The sequence below is a fragment of the Corylus avellana genome, chromosome ca1, assembly GCF_901000735.1.
Source record: "Corylus avellana chromosome ca1, CavTom2PMs-1.0".
Classification (NCBI taxonomy): domain Eukaryota; kingdom Viridiplantae; phylum Streptophyta; class Magnoliopsida; order Fagales; family Betulaceae; genus Corylus; species Corylus avellana.
The window spans coordinates 37,679,933-37,694,048 of NC_081541.1; the positions used below are offsets into that span (position 1 = coordinate 37,679,933).

The 14,116-nt window shown below is 36.2% G+C and overlaps 1 long non-coding RNA gene across 1 annotated transcript; it reads right to left on the reverse strand.

Annotated features, from left to right (window-relative positions):
* Positions 1-6,399: 6,399 nt before the first annotated feature.
* LOC132168243 (uncharacterized) lies at positions 6,400-13,771 on the reverse strand. The gene is made up of 3 exons (XR_009438773.1): positions 13,679-13,771; positions 6,979-7,026; positions 6,400-6,499 (listed from the first exon to the last, which is right to left on the reverse strand). It is a non-coding gene; the product is annotated as an uncharacterized LOC132168243 (long non-coding RNA).
* Between the last annotated feature and the right edge of the window lie 345 nt (positions 13,772-14,116).

The following is a 14,116-nucleotide window of genomic DNA, read 5'->3' on the forward strand; positions in this document are numbered from 1 at the left end:
TTTAGGGGTATGGGAACACTCTACACACACCTTGTCCCAGTTTCATGTTATTTGTTTTGTTTGTTTGTTATTAAAAAAGAAAAAAATTTATGCATATTCCTATTTACCTTAAAATTTTGGTTAATCTGAAAAGAATTATAGTTTGATTTCATCAGTGAGCTTAAAACTTTGAACACATGATCTAATGATAGAATCTGTTAAGTTTGGTTACTTGCTTAAGACAATTAAGAATTCACATGTTTGATCTGATCACACAAGCACATTAGCACATAATTTGTGGGGTATGACATGAAAGTCTGATGTGTGTGTTTTTATATCTTGGGTGAAACTGGATGACTTATTAAATAGATACTTTGGCATATATTTGTGATGAAAAAAAAAAAAAATCATTGATAAGCTTTTCACTAAGTAACTGGACCTCTTACCTCAAAGCATTGAGTGTTCACGTCAAAATGTGAAGAACTTTGATTTGATTAATGTCATGGTCATTTTGGCTTCGTAGCCTTTTTTACTCGAGTTAGTAAGTACTTATGGGTGTTTTACACTTAATGCCCTAAAACCATCTAGTTTGAGAGTCATTGACTTAACACTCGTTACATGGGTCAATTGAAAAGCTTAAGGGAACTAAATATTGCATAACCTAATAAAAAAAAAAAAACAAAAAACAAAAAGAAGAAAATATGCCATTGTTGTTCATTCTAATAGGGATTTCAGTGAACTTTGAGATATGGAGACACTGCACGTTGGAAATACTTGGAAGCTTCATAATTTTGTGCTAGTCCACTCTACACTGTTTCAAACTCGTGAAGTTTTAGCATGTACTTAGTAAGTAATTAAACTTTGAGATTCCAATTCATTGAGAAGATGAAGTTTATCTTTTTAAGCTTGATAATGAATGAAAATCATGATCTTGAGTTTTCCTTAATTTTTGGATAACATGAACTGTGCATAATTGATAAGTGCTAAAATATTCATATTTTCAGCCCTTAACTTGCATGTTTTAATCCTTTGGTTTTAGTTAATTAGGCTATTTTAATTCATTTTTTGTGTTTTTCATACTTTTACAGGCTTTTGGAAGAAAATGAAGTAAAACTAGTTGATTAGGGCTCAAAGAGAGAAGATGAAGAAAATTGGAACTCCCTGACACTGCGATCAATCGCAGGGTACCTGTGATCAAGCGCAGTACCCGAGAGGACACAGCACAAAGCAGGCTAGGAGTGATCGAGTGCATGCCAGAAGAAAGATCGATTGCAGACCTACGATTGAGCGCACACGGGCTGCGATCAATCGCACCCATGTGCATGAGACACATCAAGTGGCGGCTAAAGTGTCACTCTTTCCATATTAGGGTTTTCCAACTCCCAATTGTAATAGGTCTCAAAACCCTACGAAATCCCTAGGTTTACTACTTTGTCTAGGACTTTTAAAACCTATAAATAGACCCTTAAGCCTCTAGAATTGACATGCTTGGAAGGAGAAGAAGAGGAGCTTTTGAAGTTCAAGTCTCGGGTTTATTCTTTTCTTTTCTTTTCTTTTCTTTTATGAAGATGTTTAACATCAACTCTATGTGTAACTAATTTATTTAGTAGGGCTAGATTGAAGCCCTAGTTATGTTTAATTAATATTTCAATATTGGCGCATCTGTGATGATCTAGATGTGCTATTTAACTTGATTAATACTTGCTTGCATGAATTCCTCATATGTGTGTGCCTGATCAACATATGCATGTGATATGGACTAGTTAGTTAGATTAATTTGGATGACCGAGTTCTGGGTTTAATATAATTGACAAAAGAATCCACACCGAGATTCTTGGGTTAATCAACATGGGAGAATCGGGAGTATACACCCATGCCCTAGGCTTTGTATGTTTGTCGATTTTCATAGAACATATGCTTTTCTAATGAGCAACTTAGTATATACCATGCTAAATCATTTAAGAAAGAAAAGAGTTAAGAGTATACACTCATGCCTAACTCGTTGCTTAGGAAAATCTATACCTTAAGGAGTATACACACATGCCTTTAGATTGACAAATATTAGATATGCATAACATGATCAAAGCATTGGCATATTGTTGTATTAGCTCAATATAATTAGTGGTAGATATCAAAGCCCTACCTTTTATTATTATCAAATCAAAATCAATCTTTGTTTTGTTTCACTTAAGGAATTTATTTTAAGCAAAATTTTGCAATCGTCGTGGGAATGATCCCGTACTTGCATCATATATTACTATGTTGACCTTGTGCACTTGCGGGTAAAACGTACAATTATTTTCCTATTAATTTAGGTAGAGATTTCCACAACAAGAGGATTTTTGGGACTCACTAGATACTACAGAAAGTTTCTTCAAGGGTATGGATCTATTGTAGCCCCACTAACATTATGTTGAAGAAAAATGTTTTTTCTTGGGAGGAGTCAGTTGTTGAAGCATTTAAAAATTTCAAGGCTACCATGACAGCAGCCCTAGTTTTAGCTCTTCTTAATTTTTCCCAGACATTTGTGATTGAGTGTGATGTGAGTGGGATGGCAATTGGGGCAGTTTCGATGCAATCTGATAGACCAATAGCTTTTTTGAGTAAAGCTTTAAAAGAGAAGGTTGTCCATATGTCCACTTATGAGAATGAATTATTTGCTTTAGTAACAACAATTCAAAAGTAGAGGCCTTACTTGATTTGGAGACCATTCATTGTTAAAATAGACCACCAAAGTTTAAAGTTTCTTTTAGAACAAAAGGTGGGCACCCCTTTCCAACAGAAATGGATCACTAAGTTGATTGGCTATGACTTTACAATGGAATACAAAAAAGGGGTGGAGAATAGAGTGGCAGATGCGTTATCAAGAAGGGATGATTGGAAACCTGAGATGACTGTCTTTTTTGTCAATACCTACTGTCACTAGGGTAAAAGATTTAAAAGCTGATTTGCAATTGAAGACTATATTAGAGCAGTGGTACAACGATGAGTTGGATCCAGGAAAATTTTTCCTTAGGGATAATCTGTCGTTTTATAAGAAGAGGATCAAGCTAACTCAAAAGTTTACAAATCATTGTGAAATATAATTTTCCCAATTAGGAGCTCCGCAATGCCAAAATCATGCCACAAGTTAGGACCGCAATTCTGGGAGAATCCTATTCCGATTTAGACTTAGGTTTTCTTTATCCTAATTGGACTTGGACTTAAATCTCTGAAATTTTTAGGATTACTAGGGCTTCTAGGACTCTCCTAAGCCTAACAATTCAAGAGACAATTGGAAAGAGACAACTTTGGGGAGAGGAATTGGAGGCTACTTCTAGGAGCGGTTTTCGGTTCTTTCTTTCTCTTTTCTTTTTAGTTTTATTTTCAATATGTGTAACTAATTCTTTGCGAGGGCTAGATTGAAGCCCTAATTATGCTTATTTAATATTTCAATATTAGCACATTTGTGATGATCATGTTGTGATATTTAACTTGATTAATTCTTGTCTTCATGAATTCCTCATATGTATGTGACTGACCATTATATGTATGTGGTATGGACTAATTAGTTAAGTCAATTTGGATGATCGAATACTGGGTTTAATAAGAGTAACAAAAGATATCCACACCGGATTCTTGGGTTAATCAACATTGGAAACTGGGAGTATACACCCATGCCCTAGGCCTCATGTGTTTGTCGATTTTTACAGAATATATGCTTTCCTAAAGAACAACTTAGTATACACCATGCTAAATCCTTTAGGAAAGAAAAGAGTTAAAGTATACACCCATGCCTAACTCGTTGCTTAAGGAAATCAATAGCTTAAGGAGTATACACCCATGCCCTTATGTTGACAAACATTAGATATACATAACATAATCAAAACATTGGTATATTGGCATATTATCTAAATATAATTAGTGGTGGATATCAAAGCCCTATCTTTACCTTTACCTTTACTTTATCTTTATATCTTTTTATTTTTTTTAATATCAAATCTGTGACAATTTGATATTTTAATTAATTCGAAACAAAATCACAATCCTCGTGAGATTGACCTCGTACTTGCTACACTATACTATTGTTTTGATCTTGTGCATGCGAGTTAAAACATACTAAATATTATCTATTCATTTAGGTAATATTTGGCACAACATCTATGGATTTTGTTGAAGGTTTGCCAAGGGCAATTCGTGATCTTGGTGGTTGCGGACAAGTTGTCTAAGTATAGCCATTTTATTGCTCTCTCACATCCCTATACAGCCATTAAAGTAGCTCAAATGTTTGTTCAGAATGTCATTAGACTACATGGAATGCCTACTTCCATTGTTTCAGATTGAGACCTTGTTTTCATTAGTGCTTTTTGGAGGGAGTTGTTCAAGCTTCAAGGCATTACTTTGAAATTTAGCACAAGTTATCACCCTCAAACAGATAGCCAGACTGAAATTGTTAATAAGTGTGTAGAGACTTATTTGAGGTATTTTGTGCAGGAGAAGCCTAGGCAGTGTCTGTCTTGGCTGCCATGGGTAGAGTATTGGTATAATACTACATGGCATGCATCTACCATAATGACACCTTTTGAGGCTGTGTATGGTTTACCTCCTCCAAGGTTACTCTCTTACATTCCAGGGACAACAAAAATGGAGGATATTGATGAAGTTCTTAGATCCAGAGAATAGATTCTATCCCTATTAATGAACAATCTGCAACAAGCTCAGCAGAGGATGAAGAAGTACGCTGATTTAAGGAGATCTGAGAGGGTGTTTGAGGTGGGACAGATGGTTTATCTAAGGCTGCAGCCTTATAGACAACATTCAATGGGTACTACAAGATCTTTGAAGTTATCTCCTAGGTTCTGTGGACCATTTCAGATCATTCGCAAGGTTGGGAAGGTTTCTTATGAGTTAGATCTTCTAGTAGCAGCTCGTATTCATCCAGTTTTTCATGTCTCTTAGTTGAAGTTCAAGCTCGGTAGTAGGAATTCTCTTCTTCCTAAATAACCTCCAGTTGATGTACAAGGGGTTATCATTCGATAACCTTTGAAAATTTTGGCTAGAAGATGCAAAAATAAGGAGAATCGAGCAGTCATTGAAGTTTTGGTTCAGTGGGTGGGACAAACTGAAGATGATGCTTCATGGGAAGAATTATTTCACTTGCAACAGTCTACAAGGTGCTTTAGAGGAGAAGGCTATGTCATGCGAGCTGAAGAAGAGGAAGGCAGAAGAAATGAGAATTTGGAGGAAAGGAAGCTTGATAGCTAATTCTGTTAGGAAGTTAGTTGGTAGTTATGTGAGTTGGTTGTAAACAGATTGTAACCGAATTGCCTTAATTGTTAAGCCTATATATGGCTAGTTAAGTGCAAGGAGTAGTTATCTTTTTTGGAGTGTAAAAGCATTGTAAGGCAATTAGCCATCTCGAATTGGCCAAGTTGATTCAATAAGAAGAAGTAGTCCATTTCACTCTCAAAGTCTCCCATTTTCTCTCTCTCTTTCATTTTCTATCCTATACTCTGTTGGCAGTAACTTCCATGTTACAGTATGAGCAACCTTTCAAAGATATAGCTTAATAATAAGCTTACCATCAAGGATCTTAATTACTCCAAAAACGTTCCTCGATCTCCACCTTTATTGATACTAAAGTTGAACGTATGTTAAATCAACGCCATGGAATGTAAGAGGTTGCCTTCTTAGCCTCAACAACCTCAACCCTTGGCCTCCAGGGCTGACTCTTGAACCTTCTTGATCAAGATTCATGTTTCTCTTTTGGGATGAATTAACCACAAGCAAAAATCCATCAACCTAACATCATAAAAGTCGTGAGTCAATCTAGATATGTCCACCATTGAGGATCCACTCGATCTTCACCCCCTCTTCACCACCGTATGCCCCAACCACATCAAGTGTGCTCCAGCCTCCCATGAACCCCACCAGAAGATCTCACTGATCTTACCATTGCACGTCTCCCAAATCCTTCGTCAAGTGACAATTGTGTAGAACGTGTTTCCTCAAAATTAAGAGTCTTTGCAATTAGTAGATCTAAGAAATGCATTCAATTAGTAGTCCAACTCATTGCATTCTGAATGCATCAACATGGTAAGTACGACTCTCCACTTCAATGATCAAGGCAAATCATTCTATCAGAAATAGTAAATATTAACGTCATTGCAAATAAAATGCCCAATTTTGCTACTTGTTATGAACTCACATTTACAAGTTATAAGGACCTTGTGATTTAGATATTTTGTGCATTAATTGGACTTAAAGCACCTAAATGACATAAAATATAACAAGGAATTCAATTCATCCCGTGAATCAAAATTTCCCAAACATTATGAATATAAAAAATAAAACAAAAAAAAATTATCTTAAAATGTGAAGTTCCATTTGGTTTGTAGGCTACTATTCCTAGTAGTTAATAGTGAAAGTATATGTGAAAAGTTTGGAATGAGATAGATTACCTTAAACCATTGTAGTTCTCTTTGCATCTGCAAAGCTGCACCTTGGATTTGATTAAGTTGAATTGAAGCTTCTGTCCTTCCTGTCATATGTAATGTGATATTGCCTTTGTGATCAACCCAAATTGGCATAGATTTTTTCACAGGAAGCCCATATAAAAGGCTAAAGATTTTCGCTTGACGATGTAGGGTAGCAAATGCAAATATGGACATTGAATCTTCGCCACGACTCCATAGAAGATTTGATTTTGCTTTGACTATACGAAAAACAAATTCAAAATTCCCCCTCGCGATGGAATGGAACAGGGCTTTTCTAAGGAGATTGAATTCTTCACTAATTGATACTTCTTTGCACATGCGATCTAGAAGTTCATGGGACTGGACATTGACTAACTTCATTTCATATAAATCCTTGATTCCTTTATCAACAATCGAAACAATACAATCTTAGCTAGATGAAACTATAAATTAATAATTAAAAAAAAAAATTAAGGAGATTTGAATTGATGTAGGCTCGACAAAGTAAGTGAGGAATGGTATTAATTGAATTGACGTAGCATACCTAAGAAGTTAAGGAGATTTGAAACTAGTTGGCGCAATAGAGCTTGCACTACAAAATAAAACGAAATTCGGTCACTCATACACATTAAAAAATTATTACCAAAATTTTTTTTTTTTGTTTATGGATCGGATGGTAGATAAAATCTATTCAACTGCAAATTATTGAGTTGAGTGATATTAACAAGCATTACACTAGATTGACCATCTATTGATTAAATCATATGTATAGAAAACTTATTCATGAACAGTTAATCAATGGTTTAGGTAAAGCGAGAGAAAAAAGAACACATCTTCCTTTTGAATCCCTGGAATTCCACAAAAAGGAGAGGAAATTCAAAGAAAGCTTTCTTTCGTTGAAAAGGCTATTTTTTTTTTATTCTATGTTCAAAATTCGTAATCAAATAGAAAAATGAAGACATTAGAGGAATAGAATAAAATAGAGACAAAGAATTTTATCGAAAAGCTTACATGGTGTACGTGGTCCCCCATAACATTTGGTGCATGAAAATTGGTTTTTTGGTTGGAGTGACCATGTAACATAGGCTTTGGAGGGATGGGGTGATAAATATAATTACTTTAAATACCTATGTCTGCCATTAGGATACAGCCTTGTAGGGCGACATTGTGATCTTATTACTTGATACGAGCGTACAAATTATTTGAATTTATTCAAATCGAATCTAATCATAAGTAAATCCCTTCCTTTAGGGTAATTCAATCTCATCAAATCCCTAAATTTAAGGCCAAAAATGCTAGAAGCTAGAGATTGAAAATAGGGTGTTTGTTTGTTTCTTTTTCTTTTTCTTTTTTCTTTTTTTGCTAAAGATGTCAACAGTCGACGATGGAGGCTGGAGATGGTGGCAAGCAGTGGGGATAGGATATGATGGTCGGAAACTCACTAGACTTGGTGGCGTTCGAAGACTAGAGTTGGTGGCATTCAGTGACGGTAATCAAAGATGGGCCTTTAACAATAATAGGCCAAACAATGAGCCAAAATATGACTAACTATAGGTCAAAATGAGGGTCAACTTAGGCCGACAATGATTGGGTCATCAAACAAGACCAACAAGGGCCATGGCTCAGGCCTAAGTCAACAAATATGACTATCAAATTTTTCTTGCACTGTTCCATGTGAGCCATTAGCATTTTTTGCCTCGCGGCAATAAATCACACTACAAAAGTGATAACCTCAAAATTCACAGTCTAAAAGAATTGAAAAAGAAGCAAATTAACGAAAAGGCTATGGCCAAATCTAGATGTCAAACATTGTAATGACCCAAATAATTAACTAAGCTTAGGTAGTTAGGAGGTTAATTTGAGTTTTGGGTCACTAGGAATAGCTGGGAGGGCATTTTTAGAATTTTGAATTTTCTGACCATACGTATGCTTGGGGGACCACGTGGACATACGCCTGCAAATAGTATGCGGATGTACGCATCGGGGGACCACCCGGGTGTACGCTGACTTTTGGTTATCCCCTGGTTAATGCCCGTACGTACGATGCAGCCTTCGGTCCATTGGGTAAATAGTACGCGAACGTACTCCCCAATAGCATCATACGTACGCTTCTTTTTAGAACAACTCTGCAGCGCTCACAGCTTCATCCCACCTATAAATACCTCACCCCTACACGACCCTTACCCTCCATTTAGCTTTTATTGCTCCCTAGCGTTGGTGCTTGAGTGTTTTTGGGAGTTTGTGAGTAGTTAGTATTTTGTGCTGGCTTAATTCAGTTCCAAAGTGTGTGACAAAACGAAGGTCAAAATGCCCCGTTCGCAGGCCCATTAGCAACGCCGTTTGGATGCCCACTTAAGTGAACAAAATTCTGGAAAAGTCTTAAGGTCAGTATCCCTCATTCGCAAGGCCGTTTGAAGCCCCGTCCGGATGCCCATTAAAGCCCATCCGAACGCCCTCTTACCTACAGCCTTCTTGAAGGGCACAGAACCGCCAGTTTGCAGCCGTCCGAACGGACCTCGCAGGAAGTTTTATATTGATGTTTTTATCATCTTTGACTGCCTTGATTCATGAGGATTTCCATTCTATAATTGTTTATGGTAGCATGGGCATTTATTTAATGTGGTATGGGTTGATGAAGGCATAGGATTAGTTTATTGAAAGCATGGGATTCTCTTGAGCACATGGGTGCTTGGACGGCTGCACATGGCAGCATGGGACAGCAGGAAATCATGGGTGCAGAGGTTTCCACGCGTGTAGAAGTGAATGGAGCGCCAATTGAGTTGTTGCAGCATTGCCTGTCCGGACGCCCCTCCTTGGCCGTCCGGACGCCCGCTTGACAGACTACTTATTATTTGTTTAATTGTTTTTGTCTTGTCCCTTTCTCTTGAAGCCTATTTAAGTGAGCCGTAAGCACACATTTTTGTCAAGCAAACGAGCCAGAGATAGAGTGATATTGAGAGAGCCCTTGTGCTAGAGTGTTTGTTTCCTTGTGAGCTAAGAGAGATTGATGTTTATGTGCCTTAGAGCAATACTCTCTTAGAGTGTTTTGTGATTTGTTTTTGAGCTATACTTGTGTAATCATCTGTGGAGAAGAAGAAGTCTACCGAAAGGAGTTCGGTAAAGGAGAATCACTGTGAAGAAGATTCGAGAGCATTGGAAGACAAGCGGGTTGCTTGTTGATTCTTACAGAGCCAAGAACTTGCTAGGGTTGTAAGTGTCTCATGTCTATAATCGTGTGAGTAATCTTTTGATAGTGATAATCCTGAGTTTAACTGCCCCGTAGAAGTTTTTCCTTATAGAACGGTTTCTACAAGGTTTCCTCTTCGTCGCCAAAATCGTTGTGTTCATGTCTTTGTTGCTTTACATTTTGGTGATTGAACGTTTATTGCTTGTGAGATTTTAATTCCGCATTATATTTGGCAAACACCTATTCAACCCCCCCACCCTCTGGGTGTGTTTGGAGCAGTTAACGTATTTTCATGAGTTCTTAGAGAAGGAGAGATGATTCTTGAATGTTTTGCTTCAAAGAAGTAATCTTCTAAGCTTAGCTTGTTCCCCACTTTGTGGTTATGCAGTACTTTTCATAGATAGCTTAGTTAGTAGTTTTGAGCTTTTGGTTAAGTTGTTTCTGTTTAATCTTCATTTAAGTTGGTTTCACCTTTTGTTGAATGGATATTCTTATGCATAGAGGTATCATTTTGAGATAGGAGGTCCTAGCTTTTTGGTAGCTTTAGAACTAGCTTGGGAGGATAGGAGGACATTTGGAACAAATGAGGTTCTACTTGAACTTCTGGGTGGACGTACGGCCAAGAGCCCAGACGTACAGCCAGTAGAGTTCCAGGGGATGTCATTTTGGCCAATTGTCTGATAGCTCCTGTTTCGTGTTCTAGGTTCGTTTTAGTTAAACTTAGGACTAATGGTAGATTTTTCATAGATTTGGAGAACTCGGATCTTTTGGAGCGATACTCGGAAAATTTACATGACCCGGGCAAGTTTTAACTCACATAATACTCACCATTTATTTTCCCACATCACACGACCATTTTGTTTACCAAAACATGCATATTTACAATTCTCATGATATACATTTTGTTGCACATGAACTCTTATCATTTGTGAAAATATGTTACTTAACAAGATAATGACATTGAGACTTGTGAAAGCATGCATGTAAAATACAGGTAAGATTAATTGCATCGTATGACATGTTACATCGGTACGTGCGGGATAACGGCCATGGGCTTACTATATATGTTAACTTTATTGTCAAAGGTGTGTGTTGATATATGGGCCTTGGATCTAATAGTTGTATTCGTGACCGGCACAACCTTAACGGGCAGTCACTATAGGACGTACATCATTAGTAGCGTGAGCCACCCAAGGTCGGACTCGGTCGGGCTATTAGTTTTATGGACTGTAGCATACAATGGTCGAGGCACCGGCATTGTATTACAAGTCCCTCAGGACAGTGCCAACCCTGTTGAGAAGGGTTAATATCTCGGGTAGACCATACTATTGAATTATCACTGTTACTCATGATTATTGCATGTATTATATTTATATTGCATCCATGGACTACCATACCTAAAATGTTGCATTCTTTATTAAACTAAGTTCATTACTAAGATGGCATGGGCATTACATGCATCAACCCTCACTAAGTCTTTGGACTTACCCTTTTAATTTTTCTTATTCTATTATGTATAAATTGTGCAGGTTAGCTAGCATAGAGGAGGATGCCTACAAACCAAACTTGGGTGATTGCTTAGGAATTGATTAGAGTCGTTTTTGAATAAATGGACCTAGGGTGGCTGAAGTCTATGTAGGATGATAGAGGAATCACATGGGAGGATATGATAGAGATTGTTATCTCATTGGCGTTACTCAAAATTACGTTTTAATCTTATGATCTTATTTCTAGACATTATTATTTTGAGATGTAATATTTTGATGATCAGTCTTTTGACCAATACATTTGGATGATCTATTTATGACATGATGCTTTATCTTTACTCTGATGATTATTATTTGTGGTATTTAGTAGTTGCTTTCTATTTTTGTAGTTAAAGTCTTCTGTTGTATCTCTCGTTTAGGAGAGGTTAAGATTCCTGAGTCTTGTCCCATGAGAAATAGGGTTGGTAAACAAACCATGAAGTTAATTACTAGTTAATTAATTTCCATGGGGCTTTACAAGCATGGCCTACTCTAAGGGCCGGGTGTTGCACATTGCTTATCATACAACAAAGCCACGCATTTCGCTTGGCTTTACAAAAAGTGCAAAATGAGAGAGCGGGGGCGTGCCCACTGTGGGTGCCCCTCCAATCAATAGCTTGTGTATTTCCCATGGCATGCACTGGTCTACTCATGTTACCCAAGTCTTGATAGAAATTACTTCATGGCTATGATGACGAAGATTAATGTACATGTTCTTCTTGGTTCGTTGTATAAAATGGTGAATCAAGGGAAATTCTAGATATTTGATCCCACGTTCTATCAATTGTGACTCACCCCCAGTGGTTAAATTAATAGCCTCGATCAACATGTAAACAGTTTGCATGCAAAATCTTTCTTTACTGGGGATTATGCCATAAATCCCAATGTTTTTATTTGTATGACATTCTAGTTTATAATGAATAAAGTAATTATTTATTGATTTATTTAATTGAGCAAAACTGAGCATATAGCATATAACATTTTACATGTTTATTTTATTATTTATATTGTGCAAGCAAATAATCCTTAGATTACATTAAATATGGTTTATGATGTAAGTAATGAGATTATCACACAAGATCCTAGATTAGCCTCTTTCATTTGTGTTTAGTGTTTTGGGATCCTCTCTCTCTTTCTGTTATGCTTTCTGCTTAGATTTTTTTTTTTTTTGAACTCAAATAAAAAATTTAAATAATACAACTCGAGCCGAGCTTGAGCTTGAGACAAAATCGGACGAGCCAAGCTCAAGTTAGTACTGCTCGCTCAAGCTTGGCTCGTTTATACCACTAATTATCAACTGTCTTACATGATTACATATATTAATGTTACAAAACATTTTTATAAAACTATGAGTTTACAAAATGGATAATTGCCTTGCATGTGATTTTACCTTACTAAGTCGTGGACTTACACTTGATTTTCTTATCCACTTGTGAAACACAATTGCAATTGTGTTTCGCAATTAGTCAGCAGATAATCGGTGAGCCCCACGAGATGATATGTACTTGTGAATGATATAATCATGCTCATCTTTGAGGAAATATACTCAAAGTAGCTTCAAACCATGTGTGATAGAAATGATGGCAAGCGTAGCAAGATGATCGAGATTATTTATCTAATTAATCTTTTTAGTGCTAGACCTTGATATTTGATATTTATTTGAGATTTTTAACATGTTTGGAGTTTCCTTTACTTATTGATGGTTTGAGCTTATTTTGGAAATTGTAACGCTTTGGTATTTAAGTTATTTCTCTTGAGAGATTTATTTTTATTTTTGGATATTTAATGATTAATAGAATTATTTAGATATGCTATCTTGTATTAAGTTACAATTATTTTCGTTGTTAATTTTATACAAAGAAAACTTGTTAGATACATCCCTTGATCTAGCTTATTTATGTTGTGAATAGATCTTGAAAGGCGCGCCAAGTTAACTACAGCTTAGTTAATTCTCAAGAGCGTTACAGGATAAGGTCGAGCATGACAAACACCACAAAGGACAGAGATTCTTCCATTTTTCCCAGTGCTGCAGAGCCGTAGGGAAGCGTTCAGCAGAGGAATGGGGGCAGTGGAGGAGGAGAGGAGGTGAGGTTGTGGGTTCTATTCTAGGAAGGAGAAATTTTGTCGATTGAAAATATGGTGAAATCCCTTTTAGTACTCTACACTGATGTGTCTGTCTTTTGTTGGAGGGCAAAAAGAATCTCATTTGTGTCAAAATTGGAATATCACACAAATTGTAAACAACAGATTTGTAACTATTGTACATTAGTAGGAACATTTAACATATTTTGTACAAGCATGCGACATGGGAATTTTTTTCATATATTAACTTAATCATTTTTTTTTCTCTTGAGATATGTCATATTTGACGTTTAATTTAAGGACAAAGTAAATTTTTGCATTGATTGTTCAAGGCAAGTCATGATTTTACCATTAAAGTAATTATCACAAGAGAAAACATGAAGTTTTTCAAAATATTATTCTTACTGGTATAAGCAAAATCTTAGGGAAAAAAAAATTAGGCAACATACCTGATCCGATGATTTTTACTTTATCGCTTTGCCCTTTTTCTAGGCTTCGAATGTCCAAACGAGTTTCCTTGATGGCACTAGCAGGTTCAATGTGTATACCTTTCATCAAAAAATGCCAATGAATCTCAAGCAAGAATTTGGTAATAGTTTTAATACATATGAGCAATTTTGTTTTTAGCAACACAAAAGACTTAGGGGAAACTTCACTTACCCTCCGAAATATAAGAGGTTTTAAAATCTTTACCTTGAAGTTTAAAAATTTACAATGTCGGTATCCCATATTTCAACTCCTTTTAATTTTACTATTTTTTGTTAAATTACCCAAATGCCCAAGTTTTTTTTTTTTTTTTTAAAAAAAGAAATTTTTAAAAATAAAATAAAAAATGCTTTGGACTCATCAATGGCTTGGCCGACATAGAAAATTTTTAAACTTCAAGG